The 11,184-nt window shown below is 39.3% G+C and overlaps 1 protein-coding gene and 1 long non-coding RNA gene across 7 annotated transcripts in view; both read left to right on the top strand.

Moving 5' to 3' along the window:
• Positions 1-11,184, top strand: part of veph1 (ventricular zone expressed PH domain-containing 1) — a 104,483-nt gene that overhangs the window by 45,362 nt on the left and 47,937 nt on the right. The window lies entirely within an intron of this gene.
• LOC106520628 (uncharacterized) lies at positions 6,535-7,268 on the top strand. Its single transcript, XR_001310572.1, has 2 exons — positions 6,535-7,118; positions 7,197-7,268. It is a non-coding gene; the product is annotated as an uncharacterized LOC106520628 (long non-coding RNA).

Raw genomic sequence — 11,184 nt, 5'->3', positions numbered from 1 at the left:
TATATATACTGTATGTACACACATACACAGCCAGGCCAAAAAAAATGTCGCCACCTACATTGACCACCACAGAGTCCACTGAGAATCTTTGGGATGTGCTGGAGAAGGCTTTGCATAGCGATCAGACTCTGCAATCATGACCATAAGATCTCTGTGAAAATTGAATGCAACATTGGGTGGAAATAAATCTTCTTACGTTGCAAAAGCTTATCCAAACAATGCCGCAGCGAATGTGTGCTGTAATCAAAGCTAAAGGCGGTCCAACTAAATATTAGAGTGTGTGACCTGAGACGGCCTGCATGTTTCAAAAGATTGAGCACTCTGGWACAAATGCAATGCCAAATTGGAAGGGGTGGTATGTAATTGTATACAATTTATCATGGCAAGATTTCTGCTTAGAAATGGATATAATTATTATTTTTCATTGGCTAGCTTCTGCCTATTAGAAACAAGCACTTCTATCAAATCTAAATAATAATTGTCGGTAAGAAACAGAGTTTCATAGATGTGCTGACCTAAATTTAACATAGTTACCACATTCAGCTTCACCAGCTTGTCGTTGCACTTAACAAAATGGCCACTATCTCTTGACCAAGAAAAATCACGATAGCTCCTCTAGCCAATACACCTCATTGGGTGTAGCTGCCAGCACACATCACTGCTTCACTCCATTAGCCTCCCTAACATCTCTGGACCGGGTGTTCAACATTGAAACATTGACTTTCATATTACTGTGAAATTCTTTGACCAGGTTAGTAAACTTCACAGATTAACAATTCTTTTTGAGTACTTGCCACAATCCCTGATTAAATGAGTTSTTGAAAAGGACAAATAGACTTTTATGCTATAGTAGAGAGAATTACTGTCTGCTGTAACACATACAATTCACCAGTTGCTTCTAGTCAAAGATGCTGACTGGTCTGAAAAAACAAACTGTTGTTGAACCGATTAAACAAACTGGAGTTATCTCACAAATTATCTCAACAATTTAACATCAATGCAAGATTAAAAAAAATAAATCAAAGCCAACATAATCTTTGTATAACATATCTTTTGGTTGTTTAACTTGCAAACCTTTTAAGCAGAATTTTTACACATCAAACACACTGGGGAATATCCACTGAGGAAATAAGATGTTTCGGAACATTGGGCTCTCTTAAGTAGAGAAATGTGAAAGCAGCATGAGCAAGGCGATGAGTCATGCGTTGTTGGAGGTAGGTTCCGTGTTGTAATCAGATGCAACTGCTGCTCCCGTGACTCAGAGAGAGGGGAAAAAGTGAAGCTGAAGAAGCAGTAGAAGGAGGGAAGGAAGCTCAGAACACACGTTCCAGATTTTTACCCCATGCAGAGATTGGGGTGTGTGTTTCTGTGGGTTTATTTGGGAAGAAAGTTTGGAAAAGAAACTGGGTTTRTGGTTTTCCTGCTCCACTTTGCTTGTTTGTGTATTTTCTACGTGACAAGCCCTGGCCACTCTCTCATGGGATTTTAGGAAACCTTGCCCTCCCTCCACCTTTCGGTTTTTCCTCTGTCACTCTCTGGATTGTGTTTGCTTTCTCCCTCACAAACTGACTGAAATGCTTACTTGTTCACTTGTTATCTGATGAAAAAGCTTTTTCGCTCAGTGAGTTGTGCTGAGAGACAGAATGAGTTTGGCATACAAATGAAACAATGACAACTTTGTTCAAGGTTTGTTTATCTTAAAAATGGTCCTTTTTGAATTTGAGCATTTTCAGTCGTTTGCTGACATTCCTGCACGTCTCTCTTCCAGATTCCAGGTTTAATGTTTCTTTCAGAAGCATATGAACTCTGTCACAGATTCCTGGAATATGACATAAAATCAGGATTACATACAGCGGGTAAAATAAGTATTGAACACATCACCATTTTTCTCAGTAAATATATTACTAGAGGTGCTAATGACATGAAATTTTCACCAGATGTCGGTAACAACCCAAGTGATCCATACATACAAAGAAATCAAACCATAAATGTCCAGAAATGAAGTTATTTGTAATAATGTGGAATGGCACAGGGAAAAAGTATTGAACACGCTTACTGAAATTTATCTAATACTTTGTACAAAAGCCTTTGTTGTCAATGACAGCTTCAAGACGCCTCCTGTATGGAGAAACTAGTGGCATGCATTGCTCAGGTGTGATTTTGGCCCATTCTTCCACAAACAGTCTTCAAATCTTGAAGGTTTCGTGGACCTCTTCTATGAACTCTGATCTTTAGTTCTTTCCATAGATTTTCTGTTGGATTCAGGTCAGGTGATTGGCTGGGCCATTCCAGCAGCTTTAGTTTCTTTCTCTGAAACCAACTGAGAGTTTCCTTGGCTTTGTGTTTGGGCTCATTGTCTTGCTGAAATGTCCAGCCACGTTTCATCTTCATCATCCTGGTAGATGGAAGCAGATTTTTATCAAGAATGTCTCTGTACATTTTTCCACTCATCCTTCCTTCAGTTATTTGAAGTTTGCCAGTACCATATGCTGAAAAACAGCCCCACACCATGATGTTCCCACCTCCAAACTTCACTGTTGGTATGGTGTTTTTGKGCTGGTGTGCAGTGCCATTTGACCTCCAAACATGATGTGTATTCTGGCATCCAAACAGTTCAATGTTGGTCTCATCTGACCAGACTATATTCTCCCAGTATTACACAGGCTTGTTTAAATGTWGTGCAGCAAACTTTAAACGAGCTTCAACATGCTGTTTCTTYAGCAGTGGAGTCTTGCGTGGTGAACGTGCATACAGGCCATGGTGGTTCAGTGCATTACTTATTGTTTTCTTTGAAAAAATGAATTTGTGGGCTCATTTTACTCACCCTTCCACCTCCRTGTTTTTTTTTGAATACTCAGAGGAGGACAGAACACGCATAAAATACATACATAATAGGTACAGTGGCTTCAATAGGCCTTTATGCACTGCAAAGACCATCCTGGCTTGGCTTCAAACCTGGGTACAGTGTGTTTGCATTAGCCCTTATGGCCCAGTTCCACCCCGGTTTCTGGAACCTTGAGACCCATGGTTCTGTCCAGGCCTGGCTGCTCGACCTGATTTGATGTCAGCTACTGCTTCTCATTGATTGGTTCACTGACCTTGGGGGGGATACGTCACACAAATGARAGTAACTTTACATGAATCATTCGCAGTGACTGTAACAATTTGTTTCACACGARTTTAATTACACTACAACAGTAGCGAGCTACCAAATAACAACAAGCTAACAAAAAGMTAACATTAGCTTACCATTGTCTTCCAKTGCCCTCTCATCTCATCCCTCTCAAGAATCGTACTGCTGAATGGTCTGGGACAGCTTTCGGTACTTTTCCTTCAAGTTTGGTGTCATCCATTATTTTTGTGTTGCAAATAAATGAAGATTTGCATGTGTTTAATGTTATGATCCCATCCACATTGAGGCRGCCCTCTGCTCAGTGCAAACACAAACTGGTCCGAGGTATAATAAGGCCAGGCTGACTGGGTCTTACGATACAAAAAGGCCTAAAATAACAGAGTTTTTATCACCCTGTCGCCAAGTTTGAGCTCAGCAACCCTACAGGGGAAGCTCAGTTCAGCCATATGTATCCACTAACTCGTACTTTTGATCTTGAATCATGCATCTCGACTAGTGTATCAAGAGCTTTACCATATTGCTCAGCTCCTTCTACACCTCCTCTCATCACTACAGACAAAACCCTTAGTCATTTCCTGCTTCATCAGTTATGAACAAGATTCACAGATATTTAAACTCCTCCACTTGAGGCAAAGATTCCCCCCTGCTRAGTTGCCACTTTATTGTGGTGGAATGTGTTGCCTGGGGTGTTGGCCTCTGATAGGGTCTCAATGGCAAATTGGCCTTAGGATAAGTCAGGCGAAGCAAATCCAAGACTTTAATGAAGGAAGCCCTAAAAAAAACAGGTTACCTTGCTTGGAATATGGAAACCAAGGGACTGTACCAGAGCCAGACTTTGGGGGGAGGGAGCTTACTGGTGAGCTCCTGGTGGTCAAGTTTTGTTTCCTGGTGCTCAGCAGGGTTGACACAAAGGTTAGAAAAACTATACTCATTGGTGTACTAGGGGTTTCCACAGTCTATTAATTTTAAATTAACACCTGAACTTTCTCAGCCTTTAGATCATWTTTTGTGTTTTTGATTGGGAGCATAACAGCTCTTTGTGGAAATTAGGTGAGTCTGATGGTAAGACRTCACAAAAATAAAGGATTCAGAAAAATCAGTGACAAACAAACATGGTTTCAACAAAGTGGAGACAACTGCTAACTGAAAATCTTTGAGAAATCAGGATAAGTCAACTTTCATGAGCTCGTCCAAGAATAAAAGAGTTCTCATGGGCACAGAGCTATAGGATTTTAATAACTTTGTTTATTAGTTTTTAAATAAAACTATTARTAYTGTTAGCAGATTMTTTGGTTGACTAGCATGAAGATTCAGCTCAGACGGAGTCCAGAGTGTTTACTCACACAGTGTTTACTTACTTTAGTAGGTCCGGTCATACGCTGACGAGTCTCAAAACAACACAGCTAAACCTGCAATGATAAAGTGTTCTCACAGGGCAACAGGGTAATGGTGTAAAGAATTCCACAGAAGCAGATAAACAAAGTCATTAGCTTTGTACGAAAGTGATTCTTTTTCATAATCATCGCTAACTTAATGTTGTTTTGACTGTCAAAAATAATTTCCAAGTTTGTTTGTGACATTTTTTGCCCCAAAAAACCCACAACTGYACTATTTGTGAAAATGTGTAACTGAGAGCACTGGAGGACAGGCATCTGTTTCATAACTCAAAACACAGAATAATGCAGCAAAAATCTGATGAAAGTGTCGATTTAAATCCTTCAATTGAATCCACATTGAAGAATGCGGATCAAACAATAATGCTCTTATTCTTGGGATTCTGGCTAACAAAATRCAATGAAAAATGTTTTTGATCTCAAGGACAGTGTTTTATATTCGTTCCTATTTTTTGACATACATGGATACTGTAAAGAAAATCTACTGTAGATAAAAAAAGGTGTTTTTGTTGTCAGAGGAGGAATGAATATGAAAATGACATTTAGTCCAAATCTCAGATGGTACATCTTGTGGTTTTTATGAGGCAGACAGATGTTACAGACTTAAAAACAGAAACAAAATGGAGCCTATTAACAATGAATTAGATACATGTATGACTAGTGAAAATATTTAGCTTCTTTATATCACCTGAGAAGATAAAATTAAGCCAGCTGGAAACACGTCATAAAAGTCCATCTGACAGCAGAAATCAATTCAGCATGTGCCCCCAGGAGAAGTGGGTGATCATGTAACTGCCTGTTTCTGGTTGTGTTGGTTTAACTGTGTTTAAAATGACAAATTGCCTCCCCACACGCCTCACACGACTTACTGAGCTTCGTAGGCTAAACGCAAAGGGACTATAGCATAACAGGAATGTGTTGAACACATCTCCAGCTGCACTTCATTAGGCGTCGACTCAGCGGGAATTAGGGCTGAGTCATGCGTCAACATGGGACTTGTCATAGTCTGATTGATTCAGTCAAGACTTTTGTTCGGTGGTGATGATGCGGGACGTAAACCAGTCGGAGCGGACTGAACGTGCTGTCATGAGGTCACTTAAAATGCAGGACAGTCGCTGTGTTAGGTAGACACTGTGCATGTTCCTTTTTCACAGTTTATGAGCTGGATAGCAAATCTTTTTTTAAGCTGAACCATATGTACACTTCAAAAAATAAGTTCTTTTGTATTTCTTCCAGTGAGAAAGGCAGGCATGTTTTATATAGATCTGAGGATTTTTATAGTGTTTTTAGTGTGTTGGCGTGTTCTCAAAAATGCAATTTTTCTTTTTCAGATTTATTCTTTGTTTCTTTTGTATAAGCCCCCCCTTGACCACCTCAGGTTACATGAGTTATGTTACAACTTACATAACACAAATACATGAAATGAGGGTTAGAAGCTACACTAAAAGTATTTTAGTCATAAAGCTTTCCAGGAACACCCCTCTGGATCTCACGTGTGCTGAGCTTAGCAGTTTGAATCTGTACAGTAATCTTAATTGCACAATTTTTGAGTTGGAGTGCCTCTTGGCAAGCTGTGAAAAGATTGTAGAATGAAGCTGCATTAATACCAGTTCATTAGGAAAAAAATCATCTGCCAAAATCACACTGCACATGTGCCCAGTTAAGTGCCTCGGCAAATCCCTGAGCAGAAATGTAACTTCTGTGTTTTTAAACTACAATCAGTCTTGGCAAAATGTCAGGCATCGGTAAGACTTTTCAGTTCAACGTCAGCTTGTTAGGCTGTCGTTCTAAAGGCTCTGTGGTCAGAAATGTCACGACAGAGAAATTCTGAGTGAAATGAATCATTATTAACCCATAAATTGCAAAGGTGCCTTAAAATTGATGTGGTCTCCTAGTGAAGCTTATGTTTACAGCAATAACAGTACAAAAATGTTTCTCTTTTCTCAGAGAGGTTTAGTCTCCTCCTAAGGGACACTTTTTGGCATTAAGGGAAGAGCTTTTAATAAAGGAGAGATGAAGAAGGAATATTTCTTTGTGTATTCAATAACTGTTATTAATTCTTTTTTTATTATTTCAACTTTATAACGTGTTCCTGCCTATCAGATGACCTTCTTGGGTTGGAGATGGCATTTTATTTTTACACACACACAAATACTGTAGTAAATTAAAAGGTCCAACGTCTCTTGAAGGCATGCATATTATCCTGTCACGAGTCTCACCTTTGCCTTGTCAACTGCCACACCCACCTCTTGCTGTCAAGTAATCATCCAGATCTGGTGCATCTGTCCACACCACCATGTAAGCTCCAGCCTTGCCTTCGGTCAGTGCCAGATTATCCTTGCTTCCAGTGACTCACCTTTGGATTCATACCCCTGCTTATTGCCCCACACTACACCTTCAGCCTTACCCCTGGATTTGTTTGCTTCTCTCAGCGTCACGGTACATGGCCCTTGGTCTGTCTCTGGATCTTGATTCTTTGGACCGCTCCACAGTGCGAGAAGGGACACTTCCACATTCCTCATCAACTGCGAGCTCAAACCAAGCAACACCTGCAATCAAACCTGACCAGGACTCGGTTCCATTCAGAAAAAGTTAGTGGCTGTTTCCTTTCACTCTCTACAGCTCCAGATTTCCCACTCAACTACTAACCTGTTGTTTTCTCCTTACAGAGGTCCGGACGCAGTGTTCGTCACTTCCTGTTTCTCCCGCAGCGATTGCCACTAATAAACTGTTTAAAACTTTTTCTGTGTTCGGCTGTGCTTTTGAGTCCTAAAATCAAACCGTTTCACCATCACCTTTTATWTCAGTTTTAAATTCAGATAGTCTTATTGTGAGAAGGGACTGAATTGTAGATTTTATAATGTTATGAACCACACCACATTTGAGCTTATTTTGCATACCTGTGGTGGCCATCTTGAATGGACTCTGAAAGTTAACCAGTTTTACATCCATTTCTAATAGTTTCATGGAGATCCGTCTAGTGGTTCTTGAGCTGCCRGTTCGGATGTTATCAGTCCATTAAATGGACTTTATTAGCGGTTATCAGTCCCATAGAATGGCTTCAGATTGTCTTGACAGTGCCCCCTAGTGGGTTACCAGAGCCATATACATTGGAATGCAACAATCTGCTACCGCTGGAGTCCGGTCTACTTTATCGTAGCCCATGTCATTTTCTCTAAAATTAACCTTAGTGGTTTTATGCCTTATACTAACCAGCTGACAGTCTGAAGCCATTCTATGGCACTGATAACGGCTAATAACRTCAATTTAATGGATGATAACATCCAAAGCAGGTGTTCTTGAGATATTTTGCCAACACAACAGCCACAAATACACAGGCAAAAGCAATGACCACTCAGTGGCAGACTATCTCTTCAAAAAATAATCACAGATCAGTTTTCAAAATCTTTTTTTTCTTCTTGTAAAATTTCCAAAGAGCCTCTCAAAGTCSTCCCTGTTTGTGCGATAACCATTAAAAGTTATTCTCTCAGTCAGTAAGGACCAGATTGTGTTTCACATGCAGCTGCCAAATGCAGCAGTGTGTTCATTAAGGTCCAGTTTAAAGACTATAAATCCTCTGCTGTATATTTCAGTGCAGACTCTTGTCTCCTCTTACCTTTTAAAGTATCTTCAAACAGAGCTGAAAGTGCTTTAACCTCAGCTTTACAGTTATTACCTGCATTCTACATGAACTGTAGCTGTCTCTTTTTAGTTTGATTTATGTTGGAAATGATGAAAATGATGATGGTGATTACGGTGTAATCTATGTTCAACATAAAATAAAGGCCCATGCTAGTTTTTTGTAGTATTTTATATATTATTTTTAACTTTGCACATAACAAAACAGTCAATCATTTTGCATCAAAGGAACAAGTGGGTTAAATGGATGGATGGATGGATGGATGGATGGATGGATGGATGGATGGATGGATGTGTTAGAGCATGAAGCCTGGAATATATCTGGGATTACAAACAACCTGTTGATACTCAGATGTTGGTCATCTGGAAAAGTTTAGTGTGATGAAGAAACCAGTTTAATTCAAGACTATAGAATGGATAAAGTTATGGTACATATTTAAATAAAGATCAGCAATTTCCTAAAGGAATATCGCTCACCGCCTTTCTTGCCAGAATTGTAAACTAAGAATTTCTTATGTTCAAACCTTGTAAGTTACATTATGGTAAAAACTGGTAAATGGACTGAACTTATATAGCACTTTATCAAGTCCCTCCGGACCCCAAAGCGCTTTACACTTACTGACATTCACCCATTCACACTCACATTCACACACTGATAAGCTACATTGTAGCCACAGCTGCCCTGGGGCACACTGACAGAAGCGAGGCTGCCATGCACCGGCGCCACCGGACCCTCTGACCACCATCAGTAGGCAAGGCAGGTGAAGTGTCTTGCCCAAGGACACAACGACTGAGATGGCATTATAAATTATTATAAAGTTACAAATGAACAAACACATTATAGCCTTTTTGTCTTCAACAGATGATAGTAGTGCAATTGTTGCTCAGTACCCAAACCTCTCAACAAATGGCTAATTAGCAAAAAATTATCTGGCCCATGTCTGGACCACATAATGCAAAAACACTCGTCTCAGACACTACAAAGAATGACAGCCCTTTGGTGGCCCAGATATAATTTGCCAGCGGTGGTCAATGGTTTGGCCAGCACCACATAAAACAAAATCCAACCAGGCCAGTTGTGGCATTAACAGGTTTGGGACACAAAAACCAAAACCACAGATGGTCCAATTGGGGCTTGGTTAGACTTTTAAAGAAATAACCTGCAAAATCAACTAATACAAAAAGCTTCCCCTTTAAAACAATGATAAACACAAACAAATAAATAATACAAGAGACTGGAGACAAGAAAATAAACAAATAACACACATGGAAGAGAACAAAAGTTTTAAACCGTTTCAGCTGTAGAAGCTGATAAATGTCAGTGTTCACAGATTTGTTGTTTATTTTTAGCTGTTATTTTACCTGAACCTTAAAAATTTTGGTGTATTGTTCCCAACACAAGGAGTTCTAAACAAAAGGACCATTGTTTAAATGAAGTTTTGTACCTTACTGGTTTACAGAATCTATTGCTTGTTCCCCTTGTTGAATCTCTTCTATACCTGACTTTTACAATTCCTTTATTAACTAAATCTAAAACAAGAACATTAACACACCTAAAATCTGAGTTATAATTGAAAAATGTACAAAACTAAGATTATATGGTATGGTTTTTGATTTATAATTGCCAAAGCTTGTTTATACGACATCAGTGGTTCATTTTGTGTGAGTGTTTGCTTGAACCAAAAACACTTAAATGAAAGAGAAAATGCAACAGCATTATAGCACGCAAATGTAACTAAGCAGCCTTTACAAGTAAACATGGACTCATAAGATGAAAGCAAAAAGTATGAGTTGTTTTGGTTTTAGACACTTCTTAAAATGAGCTTTAAATATAAAATTGAAATCCAAAGCARTGCCCAAGTGTTTGAACTAGTCTCATTTTTGGATTTCTTTCTGTTTAGTAACAACAGATTATTTACTGACACTTCATGTCATATTTACAGCATATTGAAACAGTTTTGTTGCACTTCAAAAGKGTCTTTTGTGGAGTTTCTGTAGCTACATATAATTATCATCTCTATATATTTGGTACTAAACATCTTCACAAAAATTCAGGTATTTCCTTAATTTTTCGTGAGCAAAAAGGAGGTGGTCCTAAAACGAAACCCTGTGGATCTCCATTTTTACTGTTATGTTCATACTACTGACTTTGACACGTTAAAACACTTCTCCGGTCCTTTTTCTCAAATTAAAAGTCCATCCTGTTCAAAAAGCTTTAATTTTCTTCCAAACAAAACACTTACGCTATAAGTATTTACCAGAGTTTCATTCCCAAATTTAGACAGTTTTTAAACTTTCCTTCAATGTTTTATTGTGTATAAAACATTAACTTACAGTGTCTCCCTTCCATAATCAGACTTATGAATTTTTTTTTTTATTATGTACATATCTGGTAAGTTCTATAAATAAATCTCCCAAATATTTATATCACGTGTGTTTCATGCCTTTGTCACTTTTACGGTTTATTTCATACAGCTTCTCTTGGCTACAACACCTTTCATGAAGTATATACAGATTTTCTTGTGGTTTGACCTTTTGGCTTTTTGTAGCATTGCTTGAAATCTTGACATTCACCAATAACTCATTTTCTGTTTGGAAACAAGGGTCTTTGTTCGGTGAAGTGAATCATTTAAAGATGTTTCAACGTCAGACTTGGGCTGTTGAGTAAAAACTGGGGGTTTTCTAAGGTTGTATGCTGATTTGCAATGCCTTCATGTCCAGTCATGCATCAGCTTGACTTTCTTTGAACACAGATACATACACCTTTTCATTAACTCCATCCATCCATCCATCCATTTTCTTCCGCCTATCCGGGGTCGGGTCACAGGGGCAGCAGCTTCAGAAGTGAGGCCCAGACCTCCCTCTCCCCAGCCACTTCTTCCAGCTCCTCCGGGGGAACTCCAAGGCGTTCCCAGGCCAGCCGTAAGACAAAGCCCCTCCAGCGTGTCCTGGGTCTTCCTTGGAGCCTCCTCCCGGTGGGACTTGCCCGGAACACCTCACCAGGGAGGCGTCCAGGAG

Source organism: Austrofundulus limnaeus, unplaced genomic scaffold, assembly GCF_001266775.1.
Source record: "Austrofundulus limnaeus strain Quisiro unplaced genomic scaffold, Austrofundulus_limnaeus-1.0 Scaffold95, whole genome shotgun sequence".
Lineage (NCBI taxonomy): Eukaryota > Metazoa > Chordata > Actinopteri > Cyprinodontiformes > Rivulidae > Austrofundulus > Austrofundulus limnaeus.
Note: the sequence above shows the minus strand (reverse complement) of the source record. Positions and strands in the feature narration are given on the sequence as shown.